Source organism: Myotis brandtii, unplaced genomic scaffold (assembly GCF_000412655.1).
Source record: "Myotis brandtii unplaced genomic scaffold, ASM41265v1 scaffold521, whole genome shotgun sequence".
In the NCBI taxonomy this organism is placed as follows: Eukaryota; Metazoa; Chordata; class Mammalia; order Chiroptera; family Vespertilionidae; genus Myotis; species Myotis brandtii.
The window spans coordinates 1,621,546-1,639,801 of record NW_005369870.1 but is presented as its reverse complement, the minus strand read 5'-3'; the positions used below and the strand labels follow the sequence as shown (position 1 = coordinate 1,639,801).

The window sequence follows — 18,256 nt, the reverse complement described above, 5'->3', positions numbered from 1 at the left end:
TGATGTGTGAGAGAAACATCAATTGGTTACCTCCCATATGCAGCCCAACTGGGATCAAACCCACAACTACGTATGTTCCCCGATCAGAAATCAAACCCACAGCCCTTTTGGTGTATGGGTCAACACTCCAATCAACTGAGCCCTGGCTGAGGCTCACTTCTATTCTTTATTGAAGTTTATTAGTACCTTAATTCCAATAGATTGCCCATACTAGGACATGATATCAGGGGCCTAAACCAAGGGAAGTGTAATGTTAAAGACATGTTGCCTTCTTTACAAGAAAATCATAATGATTAGTACATCATGAATAAAACTATGCGCACACACATCACATGTGATTATGTTAAAGACATGTTGCCTTCTTTACAAGAAAATCATGATTAGTACATCATGAATAAAACTATGCACACACACATCAGATGTGATGCTCTATATTCTATGCCTATTTCTTTGAAATTTCAACTTCCCCAATCTCAGGAGAAACTTCAGCGGACAATTATTTCTTTATTTTTCTATTATTTAGCTAATATCGCTCCTAATTTCAGAATGGTTCTTTGGATGATTGATGTCAATTCATAACATTCTGAACCAAAAGGGCTATCTTGGAGTAAACATTCTTTTTCCCCAAATGTCAAACTAATAAAAAATAATACAGGTAAGAAAAAATGATGTTCAAGGGAGTGGAAGGAAGGGTTGGAAAAAGTGATGACACCAATACTATAAAGTGTTGTTACACATTACCAGTTTTTAAATGCAATAGTTACCATATATTGTATGCCTGGATTATGTATTTGGGACCAAAATATGGAATATGTGGGTAGCCAATGTATAACTTTTTTTCCAAAAGGAATGATACTAGAATAAGTTAACGAAATTCTGGAAAGCTGCATAATTTGTAATGATTCGTGGCTCCTCCCTGCAGCAATGGCTGTAAAAGCAAATGCCTGTCTCTGGCTATTCAGAACTAATCCAGCAGCTTCTTGAAAATGATGCTTGCATGGCAAGACACAGAGGGATTCTTTAAGGACAAAAATATACCTTGAAGTGAGTTTGAACTACAAGAGAGATGGGGCCTTGATTACTTGGACAAAGGCAACACATGCTTATACTTTGTGAGTACTTTTATGTGTGTTAACTCATTTTGTCCTCTTAATCATCCTCAGAAGAATGTATCATTATTTTCTTATTATATAAATGAAGAATCGGATCCTCAGATATGTAACATATGTAACATAACATGCTCATAGTCACACAGTTGTTAATTGTCAGAGCCGACATTGGTACTCAGGTAGTCCGATTCTAGAACCTATATTTAAAAATAATATACTGCAAGGGCAAAGGTGAGGCAGGGGGGCACCAAAACCACACACCCCATTAAACAGAAGGGCAAGGATCAATCAGCTCATTCACTAACCAGAGTTCCCATTTGAAATAGGGAAAAAAGTCAATAGATATTGCTTCAATATTTAGTCTCTCATTTCCCCCAAAGATTATCAGCTCCATTAAATAAGGACTTATATTTGGTTTACATTTATCTCTAGTACCAGGAAAGAAAGAAATACTCAATACACATATATCTCATAAATGAATGAAATGGATGAAAGAGAGACACTTGTATAAAACCCTGATTTTTTCCTTTGCCTTCTATTCTAGTACTTTTGTGTATAACATTCCCCTATTTTGTCATAAGTATGTGTTGTCTCAAGAACAATTATGATTACAAGCATGAGTGCCAAAAGAAGAAGTAAATGTTCATCTTATGAGTTTCAAATGAGGCCCTTAAAACCCCAAACTGAAATGAGAGTCTTGAGAGAAAAGTATTTTTTGAGGTTTAAGAAAAATGAAGCCCCAGAATAATTGATTTTCCTGTAATATTGAGAGGCTATAAAAGTCCTGTAAAGGTTGATCCTGGGGAAAAACTTCAAAAGTAGAATATGAGAAAAAGAAGAAAGCAAGAATGTAAAAAGAAGTTAAGATATACAGAAGATAGTCTGAGGAGTTTTAGTACATATGCAATCAGAATCCTAATCTGAAAGAATAAAGTGAAGGAAGGTTGGAAGGAAGGAAGGAAGGAAGGAAGGAAGGAAGGAAGGAAGAGAGGAAGGGAGAGAGGAAGGGAGAAGGGAAGAAGGAAGGAGAATGAGAGAGAGAAAAGAAGAGAAGAGAAGAGAAGAGAAGAGAAGAGAAGAGAAGAGAAGAGAAGAGAAGAGAAGAGAAGAGAAGAGAAAAAAAAAGAAAAGAAAAGAAAGAAAAAAAGAAATAAAGAAAGGAGGGAGGGAAAGAGAGAGAAAGAAGAAAGCAAGAAAAGGAAGGAAGGAAGGAAGGAAGGAAGGAAGGAAGGAAGGAAGGAAGGAAGGAAGGAAGGAAGGAAGGAAGGAAGGAAGGAAGGAAGGAAGGAAGGAAGGAGAGAAAGGAAGACAGGCAATATTCAGTCTGGATGGCTGAGATGTTTCCTGGGTGGAGCAGAAACACCAATACTTATATTCAAGAACCCCACAAAATCCCATGTATGAAAAACAAAATAAAAGAATATCTCCACTTAGACACATAATAGAGTACCTGAAGAACATCAAACACAGATAGGAAAATCCTATAAGCATCAAATGTGAAAATATCAGTTACCTCTAAGAGAAAACTGTTGACAACTGATATCTCCACAGCAACATTAGAATCCAGAAAATAAATGGAGTAATATATTCAATATATTAAAATGACTCTCAAGTTAGAATTCTAAATTCAACAAACTAATTTTCAACAAGAGGGCCAAAATTGCATTTTTCTCTACCAAGAGACATATAGAACATCTTCCAGGTACAGTAAAATTTGTATCATAAGTAGCTATCAGTAGTCAAGAAAATGGTATGTAGATCAATCTACCAGAATAGTACAAAATAATCATGATTTTTGGTCCTAATGTCAATTTGAAGCTCCAAAATGATTTTGGTTTTTATCACAGGTGTATTAGTTTCTTATTGCTGCTGTTAGAAATTACCACTGACTTAATGGGTTAAAATAATACAAATGTATTATATTACAATTCTATTGGTCTCAAGATAATATTACAGTTTGGGTAGGACTGTGTAGCTACTGGAAACTCTAGGGCAGCTCTAGGGAATAATTACTTTCCTTACTTTTTTAGTTAGAAGTCACCCTCCAGAGGTCTTGAAGTCACCTATCATCCTTGGCTTAGAGCCACAAGCCTCCATCTTCAAAATCAGCAAGATTGGGAGCCATCCCTTTCATTCTCCCTCTTTTGTCTGCTTCTTCCAGTTATAACAACTCTTGTGATTACATTGGGCCCAACTGGATCATCTGGAATAACCTTCCCATTCCAGGTCAGTTAATTAGCAACCTTACTTCTATCTGTAACCTGAATTCCTTTTTGCCACGTGACATATCATATGCCTAGGTTCCTGGTTCCTAGATTAACATCCGTATAGGGGGGCATTATTCTGCTACTACAGTAGATTTCTAATTCTCTTTACCAGTTTTTAAGATATAGTAAAACATGCCCGTTCATGTACATTTTTGGTAAGGTAAATTGCTTATAAACTTAAATTTTAAAATCACAAAGACATTACTGACAAAATAACCAAGAAATAGAAAAGCAGACAGACTGTTTTGAAGTTTCTTATAAAGGTAAAAATGCATTTACTCTATGGCCTAGCAATTCCATTCCTAGGTACTTCCCCAAGAGAAATGAAAACATATGTTCACAGAAAGATTTGTACATGAATGTTCATAGTAGCCTTATTTATAATAGCCAAAAGCCAGAAACAAACCAAATTTTTATGAACAGAAATATAGACAAACAAATTACTCATGTACTCAATAACATGGATGAATCACAAAATCATGTGGAGTGAAAGAAGCTACATAAATAGGAACAAAGGAATTCATACTATATGATTCATTTACATGAAGTCCTAGAAAAGGCATAATAGTACATGATAGAAGTTAAAATGTGTTGGCCCTAGGGAAATGTGAAAAAGTGACTTGAAATGGCTAGAGGGAACTTTTTGGAGTATTTAGGTGGTGGTCACCCATGTATATACAATTGCCCAAATTCATTGAACTGTGCATTTCAAATAATCAATCAAAGCTCCTTAGTAACTATAGCATCTATTCAAACTCCATCCGTCTTGTACTGGTGGTTTTAGTTTATTTGTTCTTAAATTTACTCTCAGACATTTTCACTGTGGTTAAAATCACTTTTAGTGCATCAATAAAAAAACAAACCAAAAACCTCCATTTATTTATTTACTTATTTATTTATTTATTTGTTTGTTTATTTATTTTTCCATTTATTTATTTTTGTAATTAAATTTATTGGGATGACATTGGTCAACGTGATCATGTAGGTTCCAGGTGTGGGTTTCTATGTTACAAGATCTGTATATAACACTGTGTGCCCACCACTCAAAATCAAATCTTCTCCTGTCACCATATATTAGGACCCCTTTCCTCTCCACCCCATTTCCTCTGGAAACCATCACACTGCTGTTTGTGTTCATGAGTTTCAGTTTTATATCCTACATATGAATTAAATCATATGGTTCTTAGCTTTTTCTGACTAACTTATTTCACTTAGCGTAATGTTCTCAAGATCCATCCATGTTGTTGCAAATGGCAATATTTCATTCTTTCTTATGGCTGAGTAGTATTCCATTGTGTATGTGTAGCACATCTTCTTTATCCAGTCCTCTATCACATAACACTTTGGTTGTTTCCATGTCTTGGCCATTGTGTATAATGCTGCAATGACCATAGGGGTGCACATATCTTTGTGAATACATGATTTTGAGTTTTTTGGGTATACACCCAGGAGAGGGATTGCTGGGTCATATGGTAGCTCTATTCTTAATTTTTTGAGGAATCACAAGACTGCTTTCCATAGTGGTTATCCAGTCTACATTCTCACCAGAAGTGAATGAGGGTTCCCTTTTTTCCACAACCTCTCCAACACTTGTTGTTGCTTGTCTTATTGATAATGGCCACTCTAATAGGTGTGAAGTGATATCTCATTGTAGTTTTAATTTGCATTTCCCTGATTGCTAGTGAGGTTGAACATTTTTTCATATATCTATTGGCTGTTCATGGGTCTTCTTTGGAAGAGGTGTATTTTCAGGTCCTCTGCCCACTTTTTGATTGGATTGTTTGTTTGGTGTTGTTTTATGAGTTCTTTATATATTTTGGAAATTAAACCTTTGTTGGAGCTACGGTTTGTAAATATCATCTATCTGGTTGGCTGCCTCTTTGTTTTATTGACATCTCTTTTGCTGTGCAGAAGCTTCTTAAATTAATGCAGTCCCATTCATTTATTTCTGCCTTTACTTCCCTTGCTTTGGGGGTTAAGTTCATAAAATGTTCTCTATGACCCAGGTCCATAAATTTGGTATTTATATCTCCTTCTATGTAACTCATGGTTTCTGGTTGTATATTTAGGTACTTGATCCATTTTGAATTAATTTTTGTACATGGAGACAAACTGTAATCCAGTTTCATTCATTTGCATGTGGCTTTCCAGGTTTCCCAGGACCATTTATTGAGAGACTATTTTTACTATATCCATTTATTTTTGAATCTAAACAAAGTAGCCAAACACATATATTGTCCAAATTTAAATATGTTCCCATAAGCATAACTGTTTTCAGGGTACAAATGCCCTTGATTCTTACTGGGCTGATGCTTTCTGTATTTTTTTCCTAATTTATAAACCACTGTGATTGGATTCAATGGCACAGAGAGGAGTGCGTTATTGCAGGCTCATTGCCTTTAGAAAGATGTGTAGCCCTTTTTCATCAATTATAATGAAATAGATCAAATAGTAATAGCCCAATTCATGATGATTTCTGTTCTTGTAATTAACATCATCAAACAAATATATTCTAGAACAATGAAAATTTCCAATTAGAATTTCTTAAATCTTACATTCAATTTTCCCTTATAAAATTTTAAATTCAATTAATTTTTATTTATTGAAAGTATATCTTTAAGAAGCTCACATTTATTAGATCTGAAGTACAAAATTCAATTATATAAGTTAGGACAGGTTAAACTCATATGTCAGACTTCAAATTATAAGTAACTTTCAGATAGTTTATTGTCATACACTTAAACTTAATGTGCCAAAATCCTTTGTATCAGTAACTTTTAATAAACTAAATGCTTTAAACTTCACATCTTCTTATCCTTATCAATGGATGGATCACTATCTCACTTATTTTGAGCAAAATTAAGGGTGACATGCCAGTTTTAATAATCTCTCCACCAATTGTAAAAATAGTATCTTTTCAAATAAAAGAAATTCAAAATGAATATTAATTGTTCAAACTTTAACTTACTTTCCCACTTATTTCATTTTTTGAACATTTGATATCTTTGTAGCCATAAAATTAACTTTTAACTTTGAAATTAATTTAGAAAAATCTATGGGTCTCAATTTAACAAAGAATTATTTAAGAAATATACACTCTTTTTTATCAGGTAAAATTCATCCCCATAAACATGCACACAATTATACCATTTAAACAGTAATCATATGCATGTATTGATAACAAGATGTTTTCTTGCTTCAGGTCCATGACAAAACTAAAAAAAAAAGAGTTGTCTTAAAATAACATATTCTTGTTTGTGTCTGTACTATCCTTCCACATAAAACATGCTTTGTATACAATAAAACTTTAAGATGTTTTTTGAATGGAGCTGAAATCACATTATTTCCCACACAAATATATATTTTTGATGATATTGAATTTAAAAACATTAAAAAGTCCTTTTCAAATACAGGGATTACTTATTTGCCAGAGGAAGGATAATAAGTCCCTCAGAGAAATATAAACTCACAAGTCTGTTTTCTCTACTGCCAACTCTGATATTTTCTGCAGTCTTTTCTAGATCTGTACAAATCTTGGTCAGTAGAATTAGACTCAAAGATTATTAAGAAGGATTCATCCTTTGGGGAAAACCAGTTTAATTTGTAAACAATAGAGAAGCTTTTCTAGTGGATTCAACTGTTAGCACAATTTCCTCCTGGAATAAAAAAATTTTTAAAAGTTACCTCATGGATACTGTATATACTACTTTGTTAATTAAATTTCCTATAAGTCATACTTGATTGTGAATTATATTTACTTAATTTTTGGTATTCCTAAATAAATCCAATCTGATTTAGTTCTTCTTATTTGTGTTCCTTAGGATCCCTTTAGTTAGCCTGTCATGACTGGGACTCAAAATAGTTGTAATTATACCCATTGTTTATGGGCCACACCAACTTGGCTTAATGTTTGCATACATAAAAAAGACTCTCTTGTACTGATGGGCACTTGGGCTGTTTCCAGATCTTAGCTATTGTAATTAGCACTGCTATAAACATAGGGGTGCGTCTCTTCTCTCTGATTGGTGTTTTGGGTTTCTTAGGATATATTCCTAGAAGTGAGATCACTGGGTCAAATGGCAGTTCCATTTTTAACTTTTTGAGGAAACTCCATACTGTTTTTTTCTTTATTGATTAAGGTATTACATATGTGTCCTTATCCCCCCATTGCCCTCTCACCCCACCCCCAATGCCCTCTCCCCCCTGGTGTCTGTGTCCATTGGTTAGGCCTATATGCATGCATACAAGTCCTTAGGTTGATCTCTCCCCCTTACCCCCGCCCTCCCCTACCTTCCCTCTGTCTGATCGATGCTTTTCTGTCTCTGGATTTGTTTTGTTCATCAGTTTATGTTGTTCATTATATTCCACAAATGAGTGAGATCATGTGATATTTATCTTTTTCTGACTGGCATAATCCATACTGTTTTTCATAGAGTCCGTCTTAGTCCGAATTCCCACCAACAATGTACTAGGGTCCCCTTTTCTCCACATCCTCAACAGCACTTGTCATTTGTTAATTTGTAGATTATAGTCATTCTGACAGGTGTGAGGTGATATCTCATTGTAGTTTTAGTTTGCAACTCACTAATGATTAGTGACTTTGAGCATTTTTTCATATGTCACTTGGCCATCTGTATGTTCTCTTTGGTGAAGTGTCTATTTAGGTCCTTTGCCCATTTTTTTAAAATATATTTTTATTGATTTCAGAGAGGAAGGGAGAGGGAGAGAGATATAGATAGAAACATTAATGATGAGAGAGAATCACTGATTGGCTGCCTCCTGCACGCCCCCCACTGGGGATGGAGCCCACAACCAGGCATGTGCCCTTGACGGGAATCGAACCCGGGACCCTTTAGTCTGCAGGCAGATGCTCTATCCACTGAGCCAAACAAGCTAGGGCACTTTTGCCCATTTTTGATTGGATTATTTGCCTTCCTTTTGTGAAGTTGTATGAGTTCTTTATATATTTTGGAAGTTAACCCCTTATCAGATTTGTCATTGATGAATATGTTCTCCCATGCAGTGGGATCCCTTTTCATTTTGCTTATGGGTTCTTTTGCTGTGCAGATGAGTGGGTAAAGAAGTTGTAGTACATTTATACCATGGAATACTATAAAGTTATAAAACAAGAAGGATCTCTTACCCTTTGAAATGGCATAGACAGATTTGGAGAGTATTTTGATAAGCAAAATAAGCCAGTCAGAGAAAAGACAAGTATCATGTGATTTCACTTATATGTGGAATCTAATGAACAAAATAAACAGGACTAAAATAGATCCAGAGACATTTAAGCATGTAACAAACTGACACATTTCAGAGAAAGGGGGTGAAGTGGGAAGAGATAAACCAAAGAACTTATATGCATATATACAAAACCCATGGACAGACAGTAGTGCAATGAAGGCCTGTGGAGGGCCAGGAGCTGGGTGGAGAGGGTCAATGGGGGAAAAAAGGAGGACATCTGTAATACTTTCAACAATAAAGATAAATAGCTTTTAAAAATATTTTTATTTATTTCAGAGAGGAACGGAGAGAAATATAGAAATATCAATGATGAAAGAGAATAATTGATCAACTGCCTCCTGCACACCCCATACTGGGGATCAAGCCTGAAACCCGCACATGTGCCCTGACTAGGAATCAAACCATGATCTCCTGCTTCATAGGTCAACCCTCAACCACTGAGTCACACTGGCCAGGCTAAAGAATTTTTTTTAAAGACTCTTCTACTTGAATTCAGATCTTTATCAGGTACAGCTCACTCGGGTTCCTTGACTTAATTAAGAAAAAAAGCACCAGGATTACCCTGAGATCCTCTGTAATCAAGCCTCTTTGATTCCCAATTAATCTACTGTAGATTTTTCCATTGTTAATGAGAAGTTTCTTGGGACACTTGTAGTGAAGCAATGTTTAGTCCCAGAAGTTCCCTCACCATCAGTAAAATATCACACTGATTGATCACACTCCTCCTGGTGCTCAGTGTCCTAAAGTGGCACACACTGCACTTCTCTAACCCCATGCACATTAAACTGAGTCTGTGAGCAGTCATTTCAAAAATGGCCAGAGGATGAGAGATGAAAGCAAACATAGTTGCCAAGAAGTAAAGAGAATAATCTCATCAGCCCAAGAAAAGTGTGTGTGTGTGTGTGTGTGATTTCAGGCCAATTCAAATTGTTTATCAGATATAATAATAAATAAGACTGTTTAAACCATGATAACCTCAAATGGTCATTAACCAATTTTTTTTAAATGTGTTTTTTTAAAATTGATTTCAAAGAGAGGAAGAGAGAATAGAAACATCAGTGATGAGAGAGAATCATTGATCAGCTGCCTCTTGCACACCCCACACTGGGGATGAGCCCACAATCCATGCATGTGCCCTGACTGGGAATCAAATTGTGACCTTCTGGTTCATGGGTTGATGCTCAACCACTGTGCGACAACAGTCAGGCATTAATTATGTGTGTGTGTGTTTTTCAGCAAACACTTATTATCCACTTTGAGTATCACTTCAATAGGCACTGTGAGGGGTTCAAAATATATTAACAGAGTTGTAAAATGAGTTCAACACTGACTAGCCAGTTTGGTCTCTAAATGAGGGTCATATTTGCCTTTTGGTTGATTGTAACTTTTGAGATGAATATGGAGGCTCAAGGTCATGTTGCCTGTCCTTGAGTCACTCACCTTCCAGTTGGGAGAGTCATTCATCGGTAAATAAGCACACATTGTTTCATGGGATAAGGACAATGATTGGGAGGTCTCACCTGCCTGTGGCTTTGATAGTAGTTGTAGTTCTCTGAGATGCCACTTTATCTTTTCCTTGTCTGACTCTTCAAGTAGAATATCCAAGTATAGAGTTATACAGCACACAATCAATAATCCTTTTAAGTTTGGCATGAATTTTCTTGTTGTGACTGATGGTTTCTTGCCTCAGCTTTAAATGGTGAGTTTGTTCATCTGTCTTCCTAAGATGTTAGTCTTCTTTGCTGCTGAGTCCTTCCAGAAAACTTTGACTGCTTCATGGGTATTCACATTATTTACTCTCAGGGTGACTTCTATATTCTTGCTTAACCATGACTTTTGGCCCCAATTTTTTTTTCATGTAGACCAATTTTTTGATTTTTGAATTTCCCCTACATAGCCTATTTGGGGCTCTGTATATTTGGACTAGTCTCAACTGAGGTCATATAGCCTGGATGACATCAGAGAAAAGGAGACGATCCAGGGAGGTTAATTTAGCTAAATCCCTAGAGGGACCATTCTCTAGCCAAAAGCTTTCATGTCAATTATAAACCCAAACTATAAAGACAACAGGGTCAAAACAAATATCCAGAAGACATCATGAGATCAAAAAAAGAAATAAAAGTGGAAAAAAGAGGATTCTTTGGCTTCAATTTTTGCCACGGAGATTTGGGTGACTATTGCCAGCTTTGTGAATCTAAATAGATATCAATTCTAGGTATCCTTCCTCCTTTTATGCTCTAGAAATGCCTATACCCAATCGTTAATACTTCAAGCAATATCCAAATTTGAGAGAGGTTATTGAAGGAATCCCCCATTTCTTAACACACATGTGATATAAAAATTAAGTGCCTTGTTAGCGTCATAATCCAACTGTAGCACTGGAAAGAATGCTAGATGATGTCCTGCGTTGCAACCCCTAGTGATGTAATCACACTGTTGTCTTCTTATCATTCGTGACGATAAGTTATTGTGGAGCCCTGCTGCCCTCTGTAAGCCCAATGTTTGAAGCAACAACAAAATTTTGCCACATTCAATTACTCCAGCGTTTAGTATCTCTTTTCACACAGTTATTGCAACAAGTCATATAGGACCATGAGTTCATTTTTACATTGACACCTCACCTACAGTATATTTTCTAATTATCCCGTTTATCTTCTAGATAGACAACTTGTCCCTAATAACTTGAAAGCAATTTTTGTTGAAGACTATTTTTAGGATGTAAACGTAAGTTCAACAATGGGAAAATAATGTGGTGCAGAAAGGCAGATCTTCCCACTTGTAGCTCTATTCTGGATACTACTTCTGTGATTGGAAAAATATAATTGAAGGAATTATCTTCACTTTGGGTATCCAATAGCCAAAATATGAGTTTTTTCTATCTAAAAATCTTTAAAAGCTCAGAAATTTTTTATTTAGTGCTATTGTTTGCTTCACACTGTCTTAAGTATGTAATTAAAGTATATAAAAAGGGAAAAGACATGATTCTATCCCTTAAGCAACTTGTAAGAATGCTTTATAAAAAATTAATAAATAAATAGAGAAAGGTAAGGAGACTATCTGAACTAGGTTGTGTAGTGTAAACAAGTGCTACATGCTTTAGGAGAAAGGAGACTAAAATTTACTGGCAAAATCATGGCAGATGACCTGGAAGAGATCTGAATCATAATTGATCCAATAAAAAACTGTGTAGCAAAGGAAATCAGCATTCTAGATACAGAATTATCAAAAGGGTTGATAGGGTATTTTCTTTCTTTTAAAGCTCTGTACTAGTATTAATTCAAATTTTATGAACAATCTGAAATCAATGACATCCTTCTGTCATTTGAGGATGAATGTGATGTGTACTGACCACCTTTTCCTTTCTCAAATAGAACTACATATATGCAGAAGTCCAGATAACCCATGCATAACTGGACCTAAAAGAGACAAATGGGATGCTATAGATCATTAAGTAATCAAAGTTGAAATGATTTAATAGGGTCCAGAATAGTCTGTAAAAGTGATTTTCAACCTTTTTCTTCTAATGGCCCACATACACTAATTGCTAAAATTCCATGGCACACCAAAAAATATAATTTTTGCCAGTCTGAACAAAAAAAAAACTTTAATTTTGATTCATTCACACCAGATGGCTAAAGTTGCGTTGGCTGTTATATATTTTTTGACAATCTAAGAGAAAAGAGTTCAGTATCCTTAATTAAATAGTCAGGTATTGCAAGTTTTTTTTTAATTCTTGCAGCACATTAATGTGCCTCTTGTGGCACACCAGTTACAAATTATTCATCTATTGAAACACCCCTACCCCAATTCACTCTTTGATGGTGCAATAACAAAAACCCTCTGGATAAGTCACAGGCATCTCAGAGGGTGTCAGAGGTCAATCTTCTTAGTTTCTTACTTCATGTTTTGCATCTATGCAATGTGTTTTAAAAACAGCAAATAAAGTCTTTAAACAATTATGGAAAAATTGGGGATGGTCTGAAATGTGAAAATTAACTCAATTATGAGGAAGTTATCATTCTGACAGAAACTTTGTACTCTTTGACCATCATCTCCCTATTTCTCCCTGCCTCTAGCCCAGCGGTTCTCAACCTGTGGGTTGCGACACCTTTGGAGGTAGAACGACCCTTTCACAGGGGTCGCCTAAGACCATCGGAAAACACATATTGAACATACATATTGTTTTTGTGATTAATCACTATGCTTTAATTATGTTCAATTTGTAACAATGAAAATACATCCTGCATATCAGATATTTACATTACGATTCATAACAGTAGCAAAATTACAGTTACGAAGTAGCAACGAAAATAATTTTATGGTTGGGGGTCATCACAACATGAGGAACTGTATTAAAGGGTCGCGGCATTAGGAAGGTTGAGAACCATTGCTCTAGCCCCTGGCAAACACCATTCTACTCTCTGCTTCTATGAGTTAAACTACTTTGGAGTCTAATAAAGAAAATAAACTAACAAAATGAAGACAGACATATGGACATAGAGAACAGTCAGACAGCTGTCAAAGAGGAGGGGGTTGGAGGCTTTGTGAGAAGGGTGAAGGGATTAAGCAAAGAAAAAATAAAGACGCATGGACACAGACAACAATATGGTGATTGCTAGCGGGAAGGAGGTGTGGGCAGTAAAAGTGGGTAAGGAGGGATAAATGGTAATGGAAGGAGATTGACCTGGAGGTGGTAAACATACAATACAATATACAAATGATGTCTTGTGGAACCGTATACCTGAAACCTGTATAATTCTATTAACCAATGCCACCCAATACATTCAATTTTTAAAAGTTTCACTATTTTAAATTCCACATAGAAGTGAGATTTTGCAGTACTTGTCTTTCTGTGCTTGGTTTATTTCACTTAGCATAATGCCCTCCAGGTATATCTGTGTCATAATGGCAGAATTTTTTTCCTTTTGTATGGTTGAATAATACAGTTTTATATAAACACACATACATACACACACACACACTACTATTCTAAGTATATATACATTTTCTTTATTCCCTTGTCTGTTACTGGACCGTTAATGGACCTTTAGGGTGTTCCCATATCTTGGCTATTATGCATAATGCTGCAATGCACGTGGAAGGTGCAGATATTTCTTTGAGATACTGATTTCGTTTCTTTTGAATATATACCCACAAGTGAAATTATTCTATCATATGGTAGTTCTATTTTTAATTTTGAGAAATCTCCATACTGTTTTCCATAATGTAGGAACCATGTGTATTTCCACCAACAGTGCACAAAATTTCTGTTTTCTCCACATCCTTGTCAACATTGGTTATATTTTCTCTTCTTGATAATAGATATTCTGACAGATGTGAAGTGATATCTCATTGTTGAATTGATCTGCACTTCCCTGATGATTGAGCACCTTTTCATGTACCTGATGGCCATTTGTATGTCTCCTTTGAAAAAAGTATCTGTTAACGTCCTTTGCCCATTTTTAAATGTTATTGTTATTATTATTTATTGAGTTGTATGCGTTCCTTATATATTTTGGACATTAACCCCTTATGGATATATGGTTTGCAAATGTTTTCTCATTTCCATAGGTTGCCTTGTGACTCTGTTGAGTGTTTCCATGGCTGTGCATAGCTTTTTAGTTTGATGCAACCGTACTTGTCTATTTTTGCTTTGTTACTTGTGCTTTTGATGTCATATTCAAAAGTCATTGCCAATACCAATATCAAGAAGCTTATTCCCTGTACTTTCTTTTATTGATTTTATGGTTGCTGGTCTTACACTTAAGTGTTTAAAATATTTTTATTTAACTTTTGTATATGATATGAGGTAAGGATCCAATTTCATTTTTTTTTTGCATATAGATATCCAGCTTTCTTAACATCATTTACTGAAGAGATACCCATTTTGTGTTCTTGGCATCCTTGTCCAAGATCAATTAATCTTAAATGAATGGATTTATTTTTTAAAAAAAAAGTTCTTCAGAAACTCTTTTTAAATTACTATTAAAGTATTTGAAATTGATGAACTCAGTCAACAATTTCTGAAAGTATTTCAGGACTAATGCTGAAAATAAAGGTTAAAAAACTCCCAGAGAATTACAACTAAACAAGGCCCATTAATTGTAGGCATGCCACACTTTAACTAAATTAATTTTCTAAAAAATATGCAGAACACTATTAAAAATTTTTTATAAACTATCTTGGTTGGGTTGTGAAACCTGCAAAGCTTAAGTGCTGCTTTTGATGTGCTCTTTTGGAAGGCTCCTCGTAATTTTTACACAGGTTCTAACCGATGACAGAAGTACAGAATACCTCAAAAAAGTCCCCTTGTTATGATATAGTCCTCTCCATTTCTAATTCCTGAAGGATTCATGTCTTTCATGTAGTCATTGGTACTTCTGTGTGCCAAAAATAACCCTACAGGTGACTAGAATTGAAAATACAAAGTTTATTTTTACTTTGTGATTTTTAACTATGTGCCTTTCAAATCAATATATTTAAATTTCTTTTTTAATTTTTTTCCTGAATTATCAATTATCAAGCATAATGTCAAGGTATATCAGAAAAACACTGAGGAATATTTTTCATACTTTATACTCCTCAGGTGATTTAAAAGAAATACATAATTCCTGAGTAAATCTTTTGAAAATTAACCTTATATTTAATATATAAATTTAACAACCAAATTAAATCAATGAATCTGTACTTAGAGTATGTTATTTTATCTGAAATTTTCTTTTAAAAATCACGTGCTTGCTCATTTGGATAATTTTTATTTGCAGGAGCAGAAATTCTTTGCAGGAAAAGGTGACTCATATATTTAATGGCACATCATCATACATTTATAAAAAATACCCAAGTTTTCCTGAGAAAAAAGACCATAGGAGTCCAATCTAAATTTTTAATTTTAGAGGAGAACTTTGAATGAAAATAATAAAAGCTTTATTTTAAGCAGTCTAATTCATGTGCTACTTTGAGTACCTGGGGATTCTTTAGAATTGTAATATTCTCATTCATTTACCCCTCTTAAGTTAAATTATTATTGAATGCTTACTGTGAACAAAATGCCATATATATGTGTATGTTTTATAACCCTTCGAGTAGCACAGCAGTAAGGTAGTAAATGTACTTGTTTTTAATATGGTATTCTATTTATTTTTCACCCTGTGAAACATGAAAAATATTTACCCTGCAGAGTATTACAAGTAAATACCTCCTTAATTTTAGAAGTCTAAATTCAGGTAGACTGTGCCCAAAATAAAGAAAGGTATAGTTTCACTTCATTATACACTATATAAAAATATGTATATGCATACCTTGATAGAGAGATGAGTGTTGGAGGGATGGTATTCAATACAGTTTCTTGTGTGTTTTAAATTGCAACATAAGGGAAATAAATATTGCACACAATTCTTTCAGGATAAAGACAAGTCCCCTTGATTCCATAAAACAGCACTTTTCTTGAAGCTAAATTTAAAATACCTAAGGTAGTCAAAAAGGGAGAGTTGTGTAGGGAATACAAATGAGGCAAGACCTGGTTTTATAAAGTTATTTAAAAGAGAAGGTGCAGTGTTGTGGCCACAGATTCAAGCTAAGAAGCACCTATGCACATTTCTGATTTTCTTATTTTTCAAGAAAAAGGGTTACTGCCAAAGAGCTGACAATAGAAGTGTTTGGAAATTGAGTGCTTTTATCTTGAAAATAACATCTGAGAGAAATAAAAAGGCTGCATGTTTTTTCTGCACAAAAGCAAATTCAAAAGAATATTACTTTTTATCCTCTTGGTGATATTGCTATAGTTTTTTAATTAAATACTCCCCCCCAGCCCCACCACACACCCTTTAAATATGTGACTAAAGAGTGCTTTAGGACAGAATGAAAGTCTTAGAGTTCAGTGGACAGATCATGATTTTAAAGTTCCTCTGACTTATTCATAAAGTGTTAAAAATAAAATTTTGGAAATGGTGTTGGATCTAATCCACATAAAGTCCACAATATTCATTTGTAAGAAAAACAGGGTATCTCAACTCAGTTGTGATCAGCATCAATATCACTATACTCCGGAGAATAGGATGACATTAAGTATCATCTCTCCTGTCTGATACAGCCTGAGAGCTGTAGGATAGTTCTACTATGGATCTTAGAAACAAACATCACTTGGCTAAAACCCAGTAGCTCACCGAATCAGGATATACAGTCTCCCTCAAGGAGAGAGAGAGCCCACCAGGCATCTGCAGTGTCTTAGCCTCTAGTCCACATCCGAGGTCTGAAAATATTCAGATTGGAAAGCATCAATTTGCTTTCAAGTATGTTTTCTCTACATGTAGACATTGGTTTGTAAATTGGAGTGTTTAAAGACTTGGGTGAAGATAGGACTCTCCTACCATATTCCTTTCCTTCAACTTTGGTCACGATTCTGCCATGGAAATGCTTTTTATCCAGACTCCTCTGTGATTATGACTTTTAGGGATGGACATAGCAAGACAGCCAGGTTAGGTTAAAGTTTAGTTAAAAATCGTGTGTGTGCGCTCGCGTGTGGTGTGTGTGTGTGTGTGTGTGTGTGTTGCTGATGGAGCTGCTCTTTTTAGCACACTTATTTAATAAATCAGACTAATATATGCCATGTTTATTAGAATCAACGTTTCAGTGCATGGCATTTGCATCCCCACCTTTCTCTAGGAATTTCTTCTAGTGTGATTTCTATAATTATCACACTTGTGATAATGATAGCTAACAATTATCTATGATGTACTGAGGGCTGGAGAGGTAGTGTTTTAAGTATTTTATGCATTATCTCATTTAAGACTTATAACAGCCCATTAGCTGGATACTATGATTTGTATCCCAATTTCATATCCAAGTTCAATGATGTGTTCCAGGTTGCAAAGCTAGTAAGTGAGGTCAATATTTGAACCCCGCCATGGTTTTAACTACTATAAAATTCTGCCTCTTGATTCACTCATATTTATATCCTCAGTATTGTTCTCTGATTAGCACTTGTCTCTTTTTTCTTTTATTACTTCCTTCCATAAATATGTACATATTTATGTATATATGTCTGTTAAAATATTAATAACCAGCAAAGAACTCTTCTTAGGAGGAGGGAAATTATGTGTATATGGAGTTAGCTTGTAGGCCTGTACAATACTTGGAAATAAGAATAACTGTTTTTCATAAGACAAGAAAAGGAGACTTTAATTATCCTGAATTGTTTTGTAATCAAGGCAGAAGAAAATATGGGAGAAAAAAAAGTGTTGAGGAAGGTGAACCAACGAAATTGTAGACTACTCTAGAGCTACAATGTGAATGCCACCTCAAGCCTTTTCCAAAATGTTCAATAGTCCTACAAAAGTCTCAACACAAGCTGATTTCTAGTGGAAACTGATGAAAGATCTGACCTATGTATCCAGGTTCTGGTCTACAAGGCAGCAATCAAGAGGACTTGGAGCAATGAGCCTGATAACGATATAGACAGTAAGTCTTTAAAGTCATGACAGTTCAAAGGGCTTTTGTTTTGCAAACATCACTAGAGCAGGGTTTGGGGGAATTTAATTACATCTTCAAGGATAAGGGATCTGTTTTTGTTCATCAGTTTATGTTGAACAAAAATAGAACCAGAGAGAGAAGCATTGATCAGACCATCAAACCTCAGAG

The 18,256-nt window shown here is 35.0% G+C and overlaps 1 long non-coding RNA gene across 4 annotated transcripts in view; it reads left to right on the top strand.

Moving 5' to 3' along the window:
- The window catches only part of LOC106728033, a 64,445-nt gene that overhangs the window by 43,474 nt on the left and 2,715 nt on the right, over nucleotides 1-18,256 (top strand). For 3 of the 4 annotated variants that reach the window (XR_001364266.1, XR_001364267.1, XR_001364268.1), the window contains exon 4: nucleotides 3,271-3,335. The exons of the other annotated variant lie outside the window; for it this stretch is intronic. This is a non-coding gene — a long non-coding RNA (uncharacterized LOC106728033). The remainder of the gene's footprint in view (nucleotides 1-3,270; nucleotides 3,336-18,256) is intronic. 4 annotated transcript variants of the gene reach the window in all.